Here is an 18197-nt window from a genome sequence, read left to right on the forward strand (position 1 = left end):
AGAGAGGGAGAGAGAGAGAGCTGAGAGTTACAGCAACACCTCATGAAGGTGGCACCGACAAAAAAAGGGCGACATCTTACGAGTTCGACCTCAACTTGGCTATATATTGACTTTAATCGTGTTTATCTTAAAAGAAAGTGTGTACTATTATCACACATGACCACCAAGCACTTCTGGACATCAGATCAAAAGTTACAAACCTCGATTTCAACTTCAAATGCGACTCAGCTGTTCCACTGTTCATACCGAACCTTATTCATTGTTCCAGTGGCTACCAAAACGCAGCCGGTGTAGACTCGGGAGACGAGGTGGGGAAATTGGTTGCGATGAGAAAACAGAACGCCGCTCCCCTATGTTCTACTGGCAAATGTCCAGTCACTGGAGAATAAGATGGATGAGCTTCGTTCGAGAGTCTCCTATCAGAGAGACTTGAAAAGCTGCTATATTATATGTCATACTGAAACGTGGCTGGATGATGATGCTACGCACGTAGTACTCGTGGATTGTCCATGCAGCGGCAGGATCAGAAGGCAGCCTCTGGGAAATGAAAAGGAGGTGGAGTGTGGTTTTTCGTCAAATAACAACTGCCGTGCTGCTTCAAGTGTGAATGAAATAAGGACTACCAACAGAGTCCTTATCTGTAATTATCACAGTTGTCTACATCCCTCCATAAGCCAACACCACTCTGGCACTCAGCAAACTGTAAACTGGGGCCATAGACATTAAATTCAAAACAACAGAAATCCCTAATTAAAATAAAAATAATATTAAAATAAGTATTATCCACCATTTTAAAGATAAACTTCTTGTAAATCCAACCACAGTGTCTGATTTCAAAAAGGCTTTACTGCGAATGCACACCATGCGATTATGTTAAGTCAGCACCTAGTCACAGAAAACCATACAGCCATTTTTCCAGCCAAAGAGAGGAGTCACAAAAAGCAGAAATAGAGAAAATGAATCACTAACCTTTGATGATCTTCATCAGATGGCACTCATAGGACTTCATGTTACACAATACATGTATGTTTTGTTCGATAAAGTTCATATTTATATCCAAAAATCTCAGTTAACATTGGTGCGTTATGGTCAGAAATGCATTGTCTCAAACAAACATCCGATGAAAGTGCAGAGAGCCACCTCAAATTACAGAAATACTCATTATAAACATTGATAAACGATACAAGTGTTAAACATACGAATAAAGATAAACTTCTCCTTAATGGAACCGCTGTGTCAGATTTCAAAAAGGCTTTACGGAGAAAGCACACTTTGCGATTATGTCAGGTGTGCACCTAACCACAGAAACCCATACAGCCATTTTCCAGCCAAGGAGAGTGTCACAAAAGTCAGAAATTGCATTCAAATTAATCACTTACCTTTGATGATCTTTATCTGGTGGCACTCCCAGGTCTCCTTGTTAGACAATAAATGTTTGTTTTGTTCGATAATGTCCTTCTTTATGACCAAATACCTCCTTTTTGTTTGCACGTTTTGTCCAGTAAATCCAAATGCTTAAGGCTATGTCCAGACGAAAAGTCAAACGAAAGTATAATAAAAGTTAGTAGAAACATGCCAAACGATGTTTAAAATCAACCCTCCGGGTTGTTTTTGTTATAAATAATCAATGATATTTCAACCGGACAAAAGCTTTGTCAATAGGAAAGGAGAAACAAGAAAGGCGCGTTCCCTATCAGTTGCATGGCTGATGAATGGAAATTTCCACTGGCCACTGATTGAAAGTGCTGTATCTCCCTTATTTTTCAGAGTAAAAGCCTGAAACAATGCCTAAAGACTGGCCACGTGTAGAGGAAGCCATAGAGACCGTGAACTGGGTCCTAAGTCTTTGTATGGTGGATAGGCTTTCAATGGAAAAACAGCCTTTCAAAATAATAGTACTTCCTGGTTGGATTTTCCTCTGGTTTTCACCTGCCATATCAGTTCTGTTATACTCACAGACATTATCTTAACAGTTTTGGAAACTTTAGAGTGCTTTCTATTCAAATCTAATAATTATATGCATATCCTATCTTCTGGGCCTGAGTAGCAGGCAGTTTAATTTGGGCACGCTTTTCATCCAAAATTCCGAATGCTGCCCCCTACCCTAGTGAAGTTAAAGAAACCGCTCACCCAGAGGCAGTGTTTCTAGTGGGCGGAGAATTTAACCCAGGAAGACTTAAAACCGTCCTCTTACTTCTACCACCACGTTCCATGCGCCACTTTATTCTACCCACAGAAATGCATATAAGGCCCTCCCTCGTCCTCTTTTTGGCAAATCTGACCATGACTCCATTCTCCTGCTTCCGTGTTAGAAACAAAAGCTCAAACGGGAAGTACCAGTGATGCCCTCAATACGGAAGTGGTTGAATATAGAAGACGCGCGGCTACAAGACTGTTTGACTAGTACAGATTGCGATGTGTTCCGGGATTCATCCAATAGAGTTTACCACAACAGTCACAGGCTTCACCAATATGTGCATAGACAATGTCATCCCCACCGTGACTATAAGAATAGATCCAAATAAAAAAACATGGATTATAGGTAATGTCCACAATGGGCTAAAGGCTAGAGCTACTGCTTACAATGAACGGGACACGGACATGGACACATACAAGAAAGCCCCCTACGACCTCTGACGAGACATGAAAGCTCCAAGCTCATTTGTAATTGTGAAGTGGTTTGAAAGGCTGGACATGAGACACATCAACACCATCATCCCAGACATTGTAGACCCACTCCAATTCACATACCACCCCAAGAGATCCACAGATAACGCAATCTTAATTGCACTTCACACTGCCCTCTCCCATTTGGACAGGAGGGGAAATAACTATATGAGAATGCTGTTCATCGACTACAGATCAGCGTTCAACACCATAGTGCCCTCAAGCTTAGCACCAAGCTAGGGACTTTCAGACTGAACCCCTCCCTTTGCAGCTGGATCCTGGACCTCCTAACAGGCCGGCCCCAGGTGGTGAGGGTAGGCAACAACACCTCAGCCACGTTGACCCAACACGGGAGCCCCTCAGGGGTGTGTGCTTAGTCCCCTCCTGTTCAACCACTACTGAATGGCCAAGCATGACTCCAACACCATCATCAAGTTTGCTGACGACACAACGGTGGTAGGCCTGATCACCGACGTGATGAATAAGCTTACAGGGAGCAGGTTAGAGACTTAGCAGTTTGGTGCCAGGACAACAACCTCTCCTTCAACTTCAGCAAGACCAAGGAGCTGATAGTGGACTATTGGAGAAAGAGGGGAGAGCACGGGGCTCTTGTGGAGTGGGACAAGAGCTCCAAGTTCATTGGCGTACACATCACTAAGGACTTAAAATGGTCCACACACACCTGCACAATCATGAAGAGGACAACGCAGCACCTCTTCCCCCTCAGGAGGCTGAAAAGTTTTGGCATGGGTCCTTGGATCCTCAAAAACTTCTACAGCTACACCACTGAAAGCATCTTGACTGGACGCATCACCGCTTGGTATGGCAAATGCACCGCCTACAGAGTGTGGTACAGACAGCCTAGAACATCACTGGGGCAAAGCTCCCTGCCATCCAGGACCTCTATATCAGGCGGTGTCAGGGGAAGGCCTGAAGAATTGACAAAGACTCCAGCCACCCAAGCCATAGTCTATTCAATCTGCTACCGTGCAGCAACGGCACTGAATATTTGGCTCTCGGACCAACGGGCTCCGTTACAGCTTCTACCCCAAGCCATAAGACTGCTCAAAAGCCAGATTGCTAAATAGTCAATGAATGGTACCTGAACTATCTGCACTGACTCTACTCACACTTACTAGACTATGTATACACACTCACACACACTACATTGACACTCCCACACAAAACCCACACACATTCACATATGCTACATATGCACACACACGCATGCCGACACAACACAAACACACATACATACACATTACACATTCACACTCACACACACACTTTTACACTCAGAATTTGCTGCTCCTACACTGTTCTCTGTTTTAATTGTTTTATTATCTATCCTGATGCCTCGTGACTTTACCCTGCCTTCATATACTGTAGACAGTTGAAGTGGGAAGTTTACATACACCTTAGCCAAATACATTTAAACTCAGTTTTTCACAATTCCTGACATTTAATCCTTGTAAAATTCCCTGTCTTAGGTCAGTTAGGATCACCACTTTATTTTAAGAATGTGAAATGTCAGAATAATAGTAGAGAGAATGATTTATTTCAGCTTTTATTTCTTTCATTACATTCTCAGTGGGTCAGAAGTTTACATACACTCAATTAGTATTTGGTAGCATTGCCTTTAAATTGTTTAACTTGGGTCAAACAATAGGTTGGGTGAATTTTGGCCCATTCCTTCTGACAGAGCTGGTGTAACTGAGTCAGATTTGTATGCCTCCTTGCTCGCACACGCTTTTTCAGTTCTGCCCACAAATCTTTTATAGGATTGAAGTCAGGGCTTTGTGATGGCCACTCCAATACCTTGACTTTGTTGTCCTTAAGCCATTTTGCCACAACTTTGGAAGTGTGCTTGGGGTCATTGTCCATTTGGAAGACCCATTTGCGACCAAGCTTTAACTTCCTGACTGATGTCTTGAGATGTTGCTTCAATATATCCACATAATTATTATTTCTCATGATGCCATCTATTTTGTGAAGTGCACCAGTCCCTCCTGTAGCAAAGCACCCCCACAACATGATGCTGCCACCCACCGTGCTTCACGGTTGGGATGGTGTTCTTCGGCTTGCAAACCTTCCCCTTTTTCCTCCAAGCCCAACAATGGTGATTATAGCCAAACAGTATTTTTGTTTCATCAGACCAGAGGACATTTCTCCAAAAAGTACGATCTTTGTCCCCATGTGCTGTTGCAAACCATAGTCTGGCTTTTTTATGGCGGTTTTGGAGCAGTGGCTTCTTCCTTGCTGAGCGACCTTTCGGGTTAAATTGATATAGGACAAATTTTACTGTGGATATAGATACTTTTGTACCTATTTCCTCCATTATCTTCACAAGGTCCTTTGCTGTTGTTCTGGGATTGATTTATACTTTTTGCACCAAAGTACGTTCATCTCTAGGAGAACGCGTCTCTTTCCTGAGCGGTATGACGGCTGCGTGGTCCCATGGTGTTTATACTTGCATACTATTATTTGTACAGTTGAATATGGTACCTTCAGGCGTTTGGAAATTGCTCCCAAAGATGAACCAGACTTGTGGAGGTCTACAATTTCTTTTCTGAGGTCTTGGCTGATTTCTTTTGATTTTCCCATGATATCAAGCAAAGAGGCACTGAGTTTGAAGGTGGGCCTTGAAATACATCCACAGGTACACCTCCAATTGACTCAAATTATGTCAATTAGCCTATCAGAAGCTTCTAAAGCCATGACATAATTTTCTTGAATTTTCCAAGCTGTTTAAAGGCACAGACAACTTCGTGTATGTGAACTTCTGACCCACTGAAATTGTGATACAGTAAATTATAAATGAAATAATCTGTCTGTAAACAATTGTTGGAAAAATGACTTGTGTCATGCACAAAGTAGATGTCCTAACCGACTTGCCAGAACTATAGTACCTCTTGAAACTAGGGGGCACAATTTTTATTTTTGGAAAAATAACGTTCCCAAAGTAAATGGCCTATTTCTCAGGACCAGATGCTAGAATATGCATATAATTGACAGCTTAGGATAGAAAACACTAAAGTTTCCAAAACTGTCAAAATATTGTCTGTGAGTATAACAGAACTGATATTGCAGGCGAAACCCTGAGGAAAATCCAATCAGGAAGTGCCTCTTATTTTGAAACCTGTTGTGTTCCTATGCACCCCTATTGGCCATTGAAAGGGATATCAACCAGATTCCTTTTTCTACGTATTCCCCAAGGTGTCTACAGCATTTTGACGTTGTTTAACGCCTTTATGTTGAAGAATGAGCGTAAATGACTACATTGCATAAGTGGCCAGCTGATGGCTCTCAGAGTGATTCTTGCATAAAAGAACGCTTTTTCCTCCCGGTCCTACTGAAAAGCCAACTGTCCCGGTTCATATATTATCGAATAGATATTTGAAAAACACCCTGAGGATTGGTTATAAAAAACGTTTGCCATGTTTCTGTCGATAATATGGATATGGACCGCTATTTCCGGTGGATTTCTCAACATAACGTGACCAACAAACGGAGGTATTTTGGGTATAAAAATAATCTTTATGGAACAAAAGGAACATTTGCTGTCTAACTGGGAGTCTCGTGAGTGAAAACATCCGAAGATCAAAGGTAAACGGTTAATTTGATTGCTTTTCTGATTTTCGTGACCAAGCTTCCTGCTGCTAGCTGGACATAATGCTATGCAAGGCTATCGATAAACGTACACAAACGCTTGTCTTGCTTTGGCTGTAAAATATCATTTTAAAATCTGAGACGACAGGGTGATTAACAAAAGGCTAAGCTGTGTTTCACTATATTTCACTTGTGATTTCATGAATATGAATATTTTCTAGTAATATTTTTTGACCGTTGCGCTATGCTAATTAGTGTAGTTGATGACAATTCTCCCGGATCCGGGATGGGTAGTTCCAAGTGGTTTTAACAAGAAATTTGTGGAGTGGTTGAAAAACAAGTTTTAATGACTCCAGCCTAAGTTTATGTAAACTTCGGACTTCAACTGTATCTACCTCAAGTACCTCTGCACATTGATCTGGTACTCCCTGTATATAGCTCCATTCTTGTGTACTTTCTTTTATTCCTCTTGTGTTACTATTTTATTCTCTGCATTGTTGGGACGGGCTCGTAAACAAGCATTCCAGTTGTATTCGGCACATACAGGGGTGAAAGTACATTTATACGGTTTGGTACGGCGTCCCTACAAAATATATAGTGGGGGTAGGCCGTATCCGTAAAACATGAGCATATCAAAATAACTAAAACAACATTTCAAGAAAACTGTAGGCTATTACACCACTTTTTATAATTACCACATTTCAGACGCATGAAACATGAGTGGTATAGACTACGCTCCAAAATGCGATGTCGTTCTACGAGAACACAAACATTTTGCCAAGGTCAACTCCTAGACGCACGCGGACAGCAACGGATTAATTAATTCTGGCCTAATGAAAGTCGCCAAATGCCATGACCCTTTTTGGTGTTTTGTGTCACAGTCTCTTTCTATTCACCACTGTTTGGAGGGCCCCCAGATAGTATTCACACCCTGTGACTTTTTCCACATCTTGTTGTGTTACATCCTGAATTTTAAATGGAGTAAATTGAGCGTTTGTGTCACTAGCCTACACTCAATACCTCATGGTGTCAAAGTGGAATTATGTTTTTAGAAATGTTTACAAATGAATACAAAATTAAATGATATGTCTTAAGTCAATAAGTATTCAACCCCTTTTTGGAATGGCGAGCCTAAATAAGTTCATGGACTCAATCTGCATGGACTCAATCTGTGCGCAATAATAGTGTTTAAAATGCTTTTTGAATGACTACCTTATCTCTGTACTCCACACATATACAACATGACCAAAAGTATGTGAGTCCTCCGCCAAACTTTACAGTTGGTACTATGCATTGGGGCAGCTAGCGTTCTCCTGGCATCCGCCAAGCCCAGATGCATCCGTCGGACTGCCCGATGGTGAAGTGTGATTTATCACTGCTGACGTTGCTTCCAGGGGCAGTTTGGAACTCGGTAGTGAGTGTTGCAACCGAGGACAGACCATTTTTAGACGCTACGCACTTCAGCTCTCTGTGGTCCCATTCTTTGAGCTTGTGTGTCCTACCACTTCATGGCTGAGACGCTGTTGCTCCTACACGTTTCCACTTCACAATCACAGCAATTGCAGTTGACCGGGGGGGCAGCTCTAGCAGGGCAGAAATTGAATGAACTGACTTGTTGGAAAGGTGTCATCCTATGATAGTGCCACATTGAAAGTCACTGAACTCTGCAGTAAGGACATTCTACTGCCAATGTTTTATGGAGATGGCATGGCTGTGTGCTCAATTTTATGCATCTGTCGGGTGTGGCTGAACTAGCCGAATCCACTAATTTGAAGGGGTGTCAACATACTTGTGTATATGTAGTGTACAATTATCTGTAAGGTCCCCAGTCGAACAGTAAATTTCAAACACAGATTCAACCACAAAGACCTAGGAAATTTTCCAATGCCTCGCAAAGAAGGGCACTTACTGGTACAGTAGATGGGTAAAAAAGCAGACATTGAGAATGGTGAAGTTATTAATAATGCTTTGGATGGTGTATCAATACACCCAGTCACTACAAAGATACATCGGTCCTTCCTAACTCTAAGAGGAAGGAAACTCCTCAGGGCTTTCACCAAATTAGTTACAGAGTTTAATGGCTGTGATCAGAGGAAACTGAGCATGGATCAACAACTTTGTAGTTACTCCAAAATACTAACCTAAATGACAGGAAACCTTTCGGTTACTGGCCCAGTGCTTTAACGACTAGGCTACCTGCCGCCCCAAAGGGTAGTTATCCTGTTGGAAGGTGAACCTTCGCCTTCCAGAATGGCGGTGGCCTCATCATGTTATGGATATGCTTGTCATTGGCAAGGACTAGTGAGTTTTTGAGGATAAAAAAGAAATGGAATAGAGCAAAACCTGGTTCAGTCTGATTTCCACCAAACACGGGAAAATGCACCTTTCAGCAGGATAATAACCTAAAACTCAATAATTGAAACAAAAATAATGTGTACAATCCTGGTGTGCAAAGCCCTTAGAGACTTATCCAGAAAGACTCACAGTTATTCCAACAGGGGGTGTGAAGACTTATATAAATGTGATATTTCTATATTTTATTTTAGAATACCGTTGCAAAAATGTCCAAAAACACGTTTGCACTTTGTCATTATGGGTTATTGTGTGTAGATGGGTGAGAAATAAATATATAATCCATTTGGAATGCAGGCTGTAACACAACAAGATGTGCAATAAGTCAAGGGTTATGAGTACTTTCTGAAGGTACTATACGTTGCAAGTGGATGAACGTCCACGGGTAGCCTAGGAAAGGAGCCCTTTGAAGTGATAGTTTGCCCATCAGGACTGGTTGTGTTTATGTCACAATAAATGGTAATACATTGAATCAATTAATAGGGATTCTATACAGTGCATTCGGAAAGTATTCAGACAGGGCTGACTTTTTCCACCAGTCGATTTTGTTACGTGTCAAATGCTTTTTTCCTCATCAATCTACACAAAATACCCTATCATGACATAGCCAAGCCAGGTTTTTGAATTTTCTGCTAAATGTATAAATAAATATAAAACTGAAATATTACATTTACATAAGTATTCAGACCGTTTACTCAGTACAGCCTCTTGTCTTCTTGGGTATGACGCTACAAGCTTAGCACACCTGTATTTGGAGACTTTATCCCATTTTTCTCTGCAGATCCTCAACCTCTGTTAGGTTGGATGGGGAGCGTCGCTGCACAGCTATTTTCAGGTGTCTCCAGAGATGTTAGATCGGATTCATGTCCGGGCTCTGGCTGGGCCACTCAAGGACATTCAGAGACTTGTCCCGAAGCCACTCCTGCGTTGTCTTGGTTGTGTGCTTAGGGTCGTTGTCCTGTTGGAAGGTGAAACTTCAACCCAGTCTGAGGTCCTGAGAGCTCTGGAGCAAGTTTTCGTCAAGGATCTCTCTGTACTTTGCTCCATTAATCTTTCCCTTGATCCTGACTAGTCTCTACCACAATCCTTCACCATAGGGAATGTGCCAGGTTTCCTCCAGATGTGACGCTTAGCATTCAGGCCAAAGAGTTCAATCTTGGATTCATCAGACCATGAGAAACAAGTAATTTAGGTGCCTTTTGGCAAACTCCAAGAGGGCTGTCATGTGCCTTTTACCGAGGAGTGGCTTCCGTTCGGCCACTCTACCATAAAGGCCTGATTGGTGGAATACTCTGTCAGAGTAACCATCACCTCCCTGACCAAGGCCCTTCTCTCCCGATTGCTCAGTTTGGGCGGGCGGCCAGCTCTAGGAGGAGTTTTGGTGGTTCCAAACATCTTCCATTTCAGAATGATGGAGCCCACAGTGTTCTTGGAGACCTTCAATGCTGCAGACATTTTTTGGTATCCTTCCCCAGATCTGTGCTTCAACACAATCCTGTCTCAGATCTCTACGGACAATTCCTTTGACCTCATGGCTTGGTTTTTGCTCTGACGTACACTGTCAACTGTGGGATCTTATATAGACCGGTGTGTGGCTTTCCAAATCATGTCTAATCAATTGAATATACCACAGGTGGACTCCAAGTTGTAGAAACATCTCAAGGATGATCAATGGAAACAGGATGCACCTGAGCTCAGTTTCGAGTCTCATAGCACAAGCAAGGTCTGAATACTTATGTAAATAAGGTATTTCCTTATTTTTTTGCTTTGTCATTATTAGGTATTGTGTGTAGATTGACGAGGTAAAACATTTATTTAATCCATTTTAGAATAAGTCTGTGACGTAACAAAATGTGGATAAGGTCAAGGGGTCTGAATACTTTCCGGATGCACCGTATGTAATTCTATGGTTAGGCCCATAAAAAAATTCATACACTCACAAGCGCGTGCACATATAGCAGGTCCCGTACCGGGAATAAATGAATTATACTTTCACCCCTCGGCGCATGTGACAAATAACATTTGATTTGGTTTGAGATGCTGCTGACTGTATTGTGTTTGTCCGGTCCAGGGCACAATGACAAAGTACAGGTTCCTCCTCTCCTTCTCTCTTTTCCCTTGTCCATGAGTGTGTCCACTGATTCTGGTAGAGAAATGTGGGTTCTCTCTCCTGAGCTGCCAAGGTACCAGACTGCTCCCCATCTGCCACCAGATACACCCCTCCTGTGTGTGTGTGTGTGTGTGTGTGTGTGTGTGTGTGTGTGTGTGTGTGTGTGTGTGTGTGTGTGTGTGTGTGTGTGTGTGTGTGTGTGTGTGTGTGTGTGTGTGTGGTGTCCTAATTGTGTGTGAGTCCTCTATTCTTTAATGTCTGTGTCCTCTGTGATACACTGTTAAAAAAAAACGAAACCAAGTAATCAGCGTTATTCTGTGAGTTGACTGGACTTCAAAAGGAGGAGAATTTGAGGTAATGCGTTAAAATTTGTTTACTGAACAAGCTTAATAGTGAGCTGAATATAAAACTACAAATTAATGTTTGCTCAAAACCACTCTAAACCATGCCCATCATTATCATATTTCCCACTATGCTCTACTGCAGGTTGCTTTTCAGAATTGCGATTCCATGCCAACATACATCAGATTGGTTCTGGCAATTCTCACATAGAAACTTCATTGGGAGGATGGTTTTTACATTTGTTTCACAAACCATTTTTTAGGAAATCATGATGAAAGTGGACATTTTGGGCCCTTTTTAGACCTATACATGTCTCCTGTAAGACCCTATGATCTGTGAACCGTACATGATACAGACAACATCTTGGTGTCATTATACTCCTTATAGTGGGCTCTAACATATGGAGTAGGTCTAGATTCAGATTTTCTTGCTTCACAATAATGTATTTAACATTAAAAATATATTATTATTCATATCTCAAAAGCACCCTTTTTGATATTGTTTATTTTTAGACGTATAGTTTGGAACAATATACTCTTCAAACAAGTCCAAATTTCAGAGTGGGCTCTCTGGTACTTTTAACGATATGACCCATTTTATACATAGTAATGGACATTATAGTTCATTAACCAATCACAGCCCTCCTTTGGGATTGCACATTCAGCAAATCATCAGCAGAAGGAATTCCCTTTGAATCCGTTTAGCATTCACTTTGTTGCCGGTGCTCATAACATTTTTCACAACTTTAGAATTACCAGAGAGCCCACTCTGGAAAAGTGATGCACTTGTAGAGTATATTCTTTACAACCAATGTCTTAAAATGAACTAAATCAAGAAGGGTACTTTTGAGATATTCATATTAATATAATGTGTATTTCAGAACCAAGACCTACTCCATATGTTAGAGCCCACTATAAGGAGTATAATGACACCAAGATGTTGTCTGTATGATGTACGGTTCACAGATTATAAAGTCTTAAAGGAGGCATGTATAGGTCTAAAAAGGGCCCAAAAAAATGTAAATTTTCATCATGATTTTCTAAAGAATGTTTTGTGCTACGAATGTAAATAGCATGTCAAACATTCTTCCTCCCAATTAAGTTTCTATGTGAGATTTGCCAGAACAATCTGCCTACCATGCTAGGCCTTATACTGTATCAAATCAAATTTCATTTGGCACATATTTAGCAGATGTTAATGCGGGTGTAGCGAACTGCTTGCGTTCCTAGCTCCAACAGCACAGTAGTATCTAACAATTCACAACAATACACACACCTCTAAAAGTAAAAGAATGGAAATATATAAATATTTGGATGAGCAATGTTGGAGTGGCATTGACTAAAATACAGTGGAATAGAATACAGTATATACATGTGAAATGAGTAAAGCAGTACGTAAATATTGTTAAAGTGACTAGTGTTCCATTATTAAAGTGACCAGTGATTCCATGTCTATGTACATAGGGCAGCAGCCTCTAAGTTGCCGGGTGGTAGCCAGCTAGTGATGGCTATTTGACAGTCTGATGACCTTGAGATAGAAGCTGTTTTTAAGTCTCTCAGTCCCAGCTTTGATGCACCTGTACTGACCTCGCCTTCTGGATGATAGCAGGATGAACAGGCAGTGGCTCGGGTGGTTGGCATCCTTGATTATCTTTTTGGCCTTCCTGTGACATTGGCTGCTGTAGGTGTCCTGGAGGGCAGGCAGTGTGCCCCTGGTGATGAGTTGAGTGGACCGCACCACCATGTGGAGAGCCCTGCAGTTGCGAGTGGTGCAGTTGTTGTACCAGGCGGTGATACAGCCCAACAGGATGCTCTCAATTGTGCATCTGTAAAAGTTTGTGATGGTCTTAGGGGATGATGACGACAGAAGTGAGTGCTATGGGGCAATAGTAATTTTGTTCAGGCACCTTTGCTTTCTTAGGTACAGGAACAATGGTGGACATATTGAAGCAAGTGGGGACAGACTGGGATAGAGAGAAATTGAATGTCCCTAAACACTCCAGCCAGCTTGTCTGCGCATGCTCTGAGGACGTGGCTAGGGATGCCATCTGGGCTGGCAGCCTTGCAAGGGTTAACATGCTGAAATGTCTTACTCACATTGGCCACAGAGAACGAGAGCCCACAGTCCTTGGGAGTCGGCCGCATTGGTGGGACTGTGTTATCCTCAAAGCGGACGAAGATGGTGTTTAGCTTGACATGGCTGGTTTTCCCTTTGTAATCTGTGATTGTCTGTAGTCCCTGCCACATACTCCTTGTGTCTTAGCCATTAAATTGCGACTCCAATACGTCTCTGTACTGCCGTTTTGCCTGTTTGACTGCCTTATAGAGGGAATAACGGCATTGTTTGTATTCGACCATATTCCCAGTCACCTTAGTTAAATGTTGTGGTTCACACTTTCAGTTTTGCGCGAATGCTGACATCTATCCATGGTCTCTGGTTTGGGTAGGTTTTAATAGTCACAGTGGGAACAACATCTCCTTTCCACTTCCTGATGAACTCAGTCACCGTGGCCGTGTATACGTCAATGTTATTCTCAGAGGCTACCCACAACATATCTCAGTCTGCATGGATTCTGAATAGTCAGACCAGCATTGAATAGACCTTAACACGGTACTTCCTTTTCTGCCTATATGAAGGGAGGAGCAAAATGGAGTCGTGATCTGATTTGCCGAAGGGAGGGCGGGGGAAGGCCTTGTAGGCATCCCAGAAAGGGGAGTAACAGTGGTTGAGTGTTTTAGCAGCGCGAGTACCTCAGAATATGTGGTTTCAAGATTGCATGAAGTCCAGTGTACTTCCATGAGGGCCACCGGGGTATCGACTTGAGGGGGAATATATATAACCGAAGAGAATTGTCTTGGGAGGTAATACGGTCAGCATTTGATTGTGAGGTATTCAAAAGGACAAAAGGACTTGAGTTTCTGTATGTTATCACAATCACACAATGAGTAGGAGGGGGGGATAAGAGGGACGCCATGTGCGACTGACGTGTTTTCCGTTTGCTCCCGTGGTATTCTTAAAGTTTATGTGAATTTAGCAGCAGAACCGTATTTATTTTCAAATATTAATTTGGTGATCCCTTTCCGTAAAAACCAAGACTACTTTGCTTCCGAATGTCAGCAAGAGGAAACCCGGCCTACAAGACCCGCTCTCATCACCGCCCTCTCCTGATTCTGAGGGCCCAGGGACGCACACTTTACCCGGGGGTGCGGCTTGGCCTAGGGGTGCTGAAATGAACATTCTCGAGGCCATTAAACTACTACGCTCTGAGATAGTTGAAATTAGATGAAAAGTTATCCCGATTGACCGAGCCCACCGGTCGCTGCGCCCAAAGCCCCGGGATGGGGAGAGGCCCCGTGACATAATTCTTCGAGTGCACTTTTTTCTTGAGAAGATGGAGCTCCTCCGACGAGCCCGCAATACCACTCTGAGCTTTCAAGGACAGAGCTTTTCCATCTACCAGGACTACTCCCCCACTGTTTCCAGGCAGCGTGCAGCTTTCAGACAGGCCAAACGAGTACTTCGGGACCATCCAAGTGTGAAGTATGGACTGCGATTCCCGGCCCGTTTATGGCTATCTCATGAGGGTAAAGACTACACATTTGAATCTCCGGATGAGGCTATGGCTCACATCCAACGTCACATCAAGAAGTCTTGAACATGCTCACAGTTCAGCAACTGTTGCTTGCGAACTGTGGATAGTAAGTAACCCACCTGTGGTACAATTATATTTAGATATAACAGGCTAGTTTTGTATAGTTGGCGAAACCATTCAGGCTTATTTGATGTGATCTAATGTTTTGATCATCTAGTGTGCGTGCCTTACAAGCATTGTCATTTTAATATAATTGTATTAAGGTTTTACTTAACTTCTTGGATATAGGGGGCGCTCTTTTAATTTATGGATTAAAAAAACGTGCCCGTTTTAAGCGCAATATTTTGTCACGAAAAGATGCTCGACTATGCATATAATTGGCAGCTTTGGAAAGAAAACACTCTAAGGTTTCCAAAACTGCAAAGAAGTGCCACAGAACTCATGCTACAGGCGAAACCAAGATGAAACTTCAACCAGGAAATGGGCAGAATATTTGAAGCTCTGTTTTCCATTGTCTCCTTATATGGCTGTGAATGCGCCGGGAATGAGCCTGCCCTTTCTATCGTTTCTCCAAGGTGACGTATTTGTAGGCATATCATTGGAAGATTGGCCATAAGAGACTACATTTACCAGGGGTCCGCCCGGTGTCCTTTGTCTAAATTGGTGCGTAATCTACAAGCTGCACGCAGTCATCCAGTGATTGAAAGGAGAGAGGAGGCTTTCAACGAACGATATATCATGAAGAGATATGTGAAAAACACCTTGAGGATTGATTCTAAACAACGTTTACCATGTTTCAGTCGATATTATGGAGTTCATTTGGAAAAAAGTTTTGAAGACTGAATTTTCAGGTTTTTTGGTAGCCAAACGTAGCAATTTCTCCTAAGCAAATAATCTTTCAGGAAAGACTGAGCATTTTCTATCTAACTGAGAGTCTCCTCATTGAAAACATCTGAAGTTCTTCAAAGGTAATGATTTTATTTGAATGATTTTCTGGTTTTTGTGAAAATGTTGCCTGCTAATGCTACACAAATGCTTGTTTTGCTATGGTTGAGAAGCATATTTTGAATCTAAGATGACAGTGTTGTTAACAAAAGGCTAAGCTTGAGAGCTAGCATATTCATTTCATTTCATTTGCGATTTTCATGAATAGTTAACGTTGTGTTATGCTAATGAGCTGCGGGGATAATTACACTCCTGGATACAGGTTTTTTTCGTAGCTAAACGTGACGCACCAAACGGAGCGATTTCTCCTAAACAAATAATCTTGAGAGCTAGCATATTAATTTCATTTCATTTGCGATTTTCATGAATAGGTAACGTTGCGTTATGGTAATGAGCTTGAGGCTGTATTCACGATCCCGGATCCGGGATGGCTCGACGCAAGAAGTTAACTCCTGTGTTTCTAGGCTGTCTCGCTCACCTACTCAGTTTGTTTATACAGTGACTCAGTGACTCAAAATATTTTTGGTTATTTGTTTACTGCATCCGTTTGCATTGACCCAGTAAACAGTAAATGTCTCCCGAGGCTACACGGTTTTTGGGGTATCACTTCAATTTTAGAAGTTTTGAGCGTCCTTTATGCCCAGAAAACGTTCAACGTTGCGCACACATAGTTTTTTGGTATTGGTTGTAAGTTGTCTCAGCGTCAACTAGACTACTATTATAATTACTATTATTTTTGATTGTCTTACTACGATTTCCTTACTTCAAATTAGATTTTTGGCTGAGAGCCTTTATACATTTTATTTATTTTCTCTCTCAATGCCTGTTATAAGACTGGGAATACAATTATATACATCTACAAGTGGTGCTTTTGTCATTCCGTTTGCACAAGGGATTCGCCTTTTTTTATTTGAAAAAAATACATAAAAATCTTTCTTTTTGCTGCTTGATCCACTAACAAAACGCGACTGTGGGTATAGGTTTAAGACCGCACTCTCACAGACATACTGTGCGAAGAGAACATGTTCTATTTAGGCTTGTACCTCGTTTGGGGAGGTATTGTCTGGGATGGGGGGAGGGGGTGGGGGGGCAGGTTTAATTGTTCAGTTCTAATGTTGTCATTCTGTCTTTTTAGTTTTTTTCTGTACTTTTTCCAAACATCTACCACCGTACATTATTACTCTGAGACAAGTTATTCTGGGGGTTTTGGGCGCTCATTGCTTTTCCATTCTATGCTAATGACAGGGTTGAATAACGGGAATGCCCAGAGGGGCCGAAATAATGCGATCAAGTACATTTCATGGAACACCAAAGGGGTTAATAACCCGGTGAAGCGTAAGAGGGTGTTGACACACTTAAAGGGTTTGAATGCAAATATTGGATTTCTACAAGAGACTCACTTGAGGACTGGTGAGCATTTTAGGATGCGTAAGGACTGGGTTGGTCAAGTGTTCCACTAGAACTTTCATAGTAAATCAAGAGGTGCTGCTATTCTGGTTGATAAAGCTACTCCCTTTGTAGCTTCTGAGGTTATTGCTGATCCTAAGGGACGATACGTCATAGTAACCGGTGAACTGTTTTCTACCCCTCTTGTTTTGGCTAGTGTTTATGCTCCCAATTGGGATGACACAAGTTTAATTTCTTCCTTTCTGTCTGCTATTCCCAATTTAGATTCTCATTTGTTGATTTTAGGGGGGGATTTCAACTGTAAAATGTCCCCAGTTCTTGACAAGTCCTCACAAACAAATACAGGCCCATCTAAATGTGCCCTACTTATTCAAACTTTTCTTCAGAAATATGCTATGTTTGAGGCCTGGCGTTTCCTACATCCTACAGATAGACAGTATTCCTTTTATTCTCCTGTTAATCAAACATACTCCCGGATTGATTACTTATTTTTGGACAAAAAACTTCTGCCTGACATTCATGCATTTTATTTGGGATGGCAAGGTACCACGGATTGGTAGAAAATATTTACAGAAGCCTAGGTCATTGGGGGGTTTAGCTCTACCAAATTTTCAGACATACTACTGGGCTGCAAATTTCAGAGCCCTTCTGTACTGACTGCAGACTGATCCTACTGGTCCTAGACCACTCTGGGTCCAGATGGAGTCTGAATCATGTAAACCTGCAGCACTTTCCTCTGTGTTGTGCTCGTCTCTCCCAGTGTCCCTAGGCAAAAGGTGTGTCAACCCAATTGTAAAGCAGTCTCTTAAAATTTGGAATCAGTTCCGTTTAGCCTTTAGCCTCCGAGGCTTTTCTCTATCAGGCCCAATCAATCAGAACATTTTATTTCCTCCATCTTTGAATGATGGGGCTTTTGGCATTTGGCACTCACTAGGCCTCTCCTCGCTAGCCCAATTATTCTTTGATGATACATTTCCCTATTTTTTTCAGCTGCAGGAAAAGTTCAATCTTCCCCAATCCCACTTTTTCCGCTATCTCCAGACTAGAAACTTTGTCAGAGCTAACACACCTGGATTTCCCAATAGGCCTGCGAATACAGCTATAGAGAGCATCTTGGAGTTGAACAAGCTTCCTAGGGGCGCAATTTCAGATGTATATGCAATCATTTATGAC

Source organism: Oncorhynchus kisutch, linkage group LG27, assembly GCF_002021735.2.
Source record: "Oncorhynchus kisutch isolate 150728-3 linkage group LG27, Okis_V2, whole genome shotgun sequence".
NCBI lineage: Eukaryota > Metazoa > Chordata > Actinopteri > Salmoniformes > Salmonidae > Oncorhynchus > Oncorhynchus kisutch.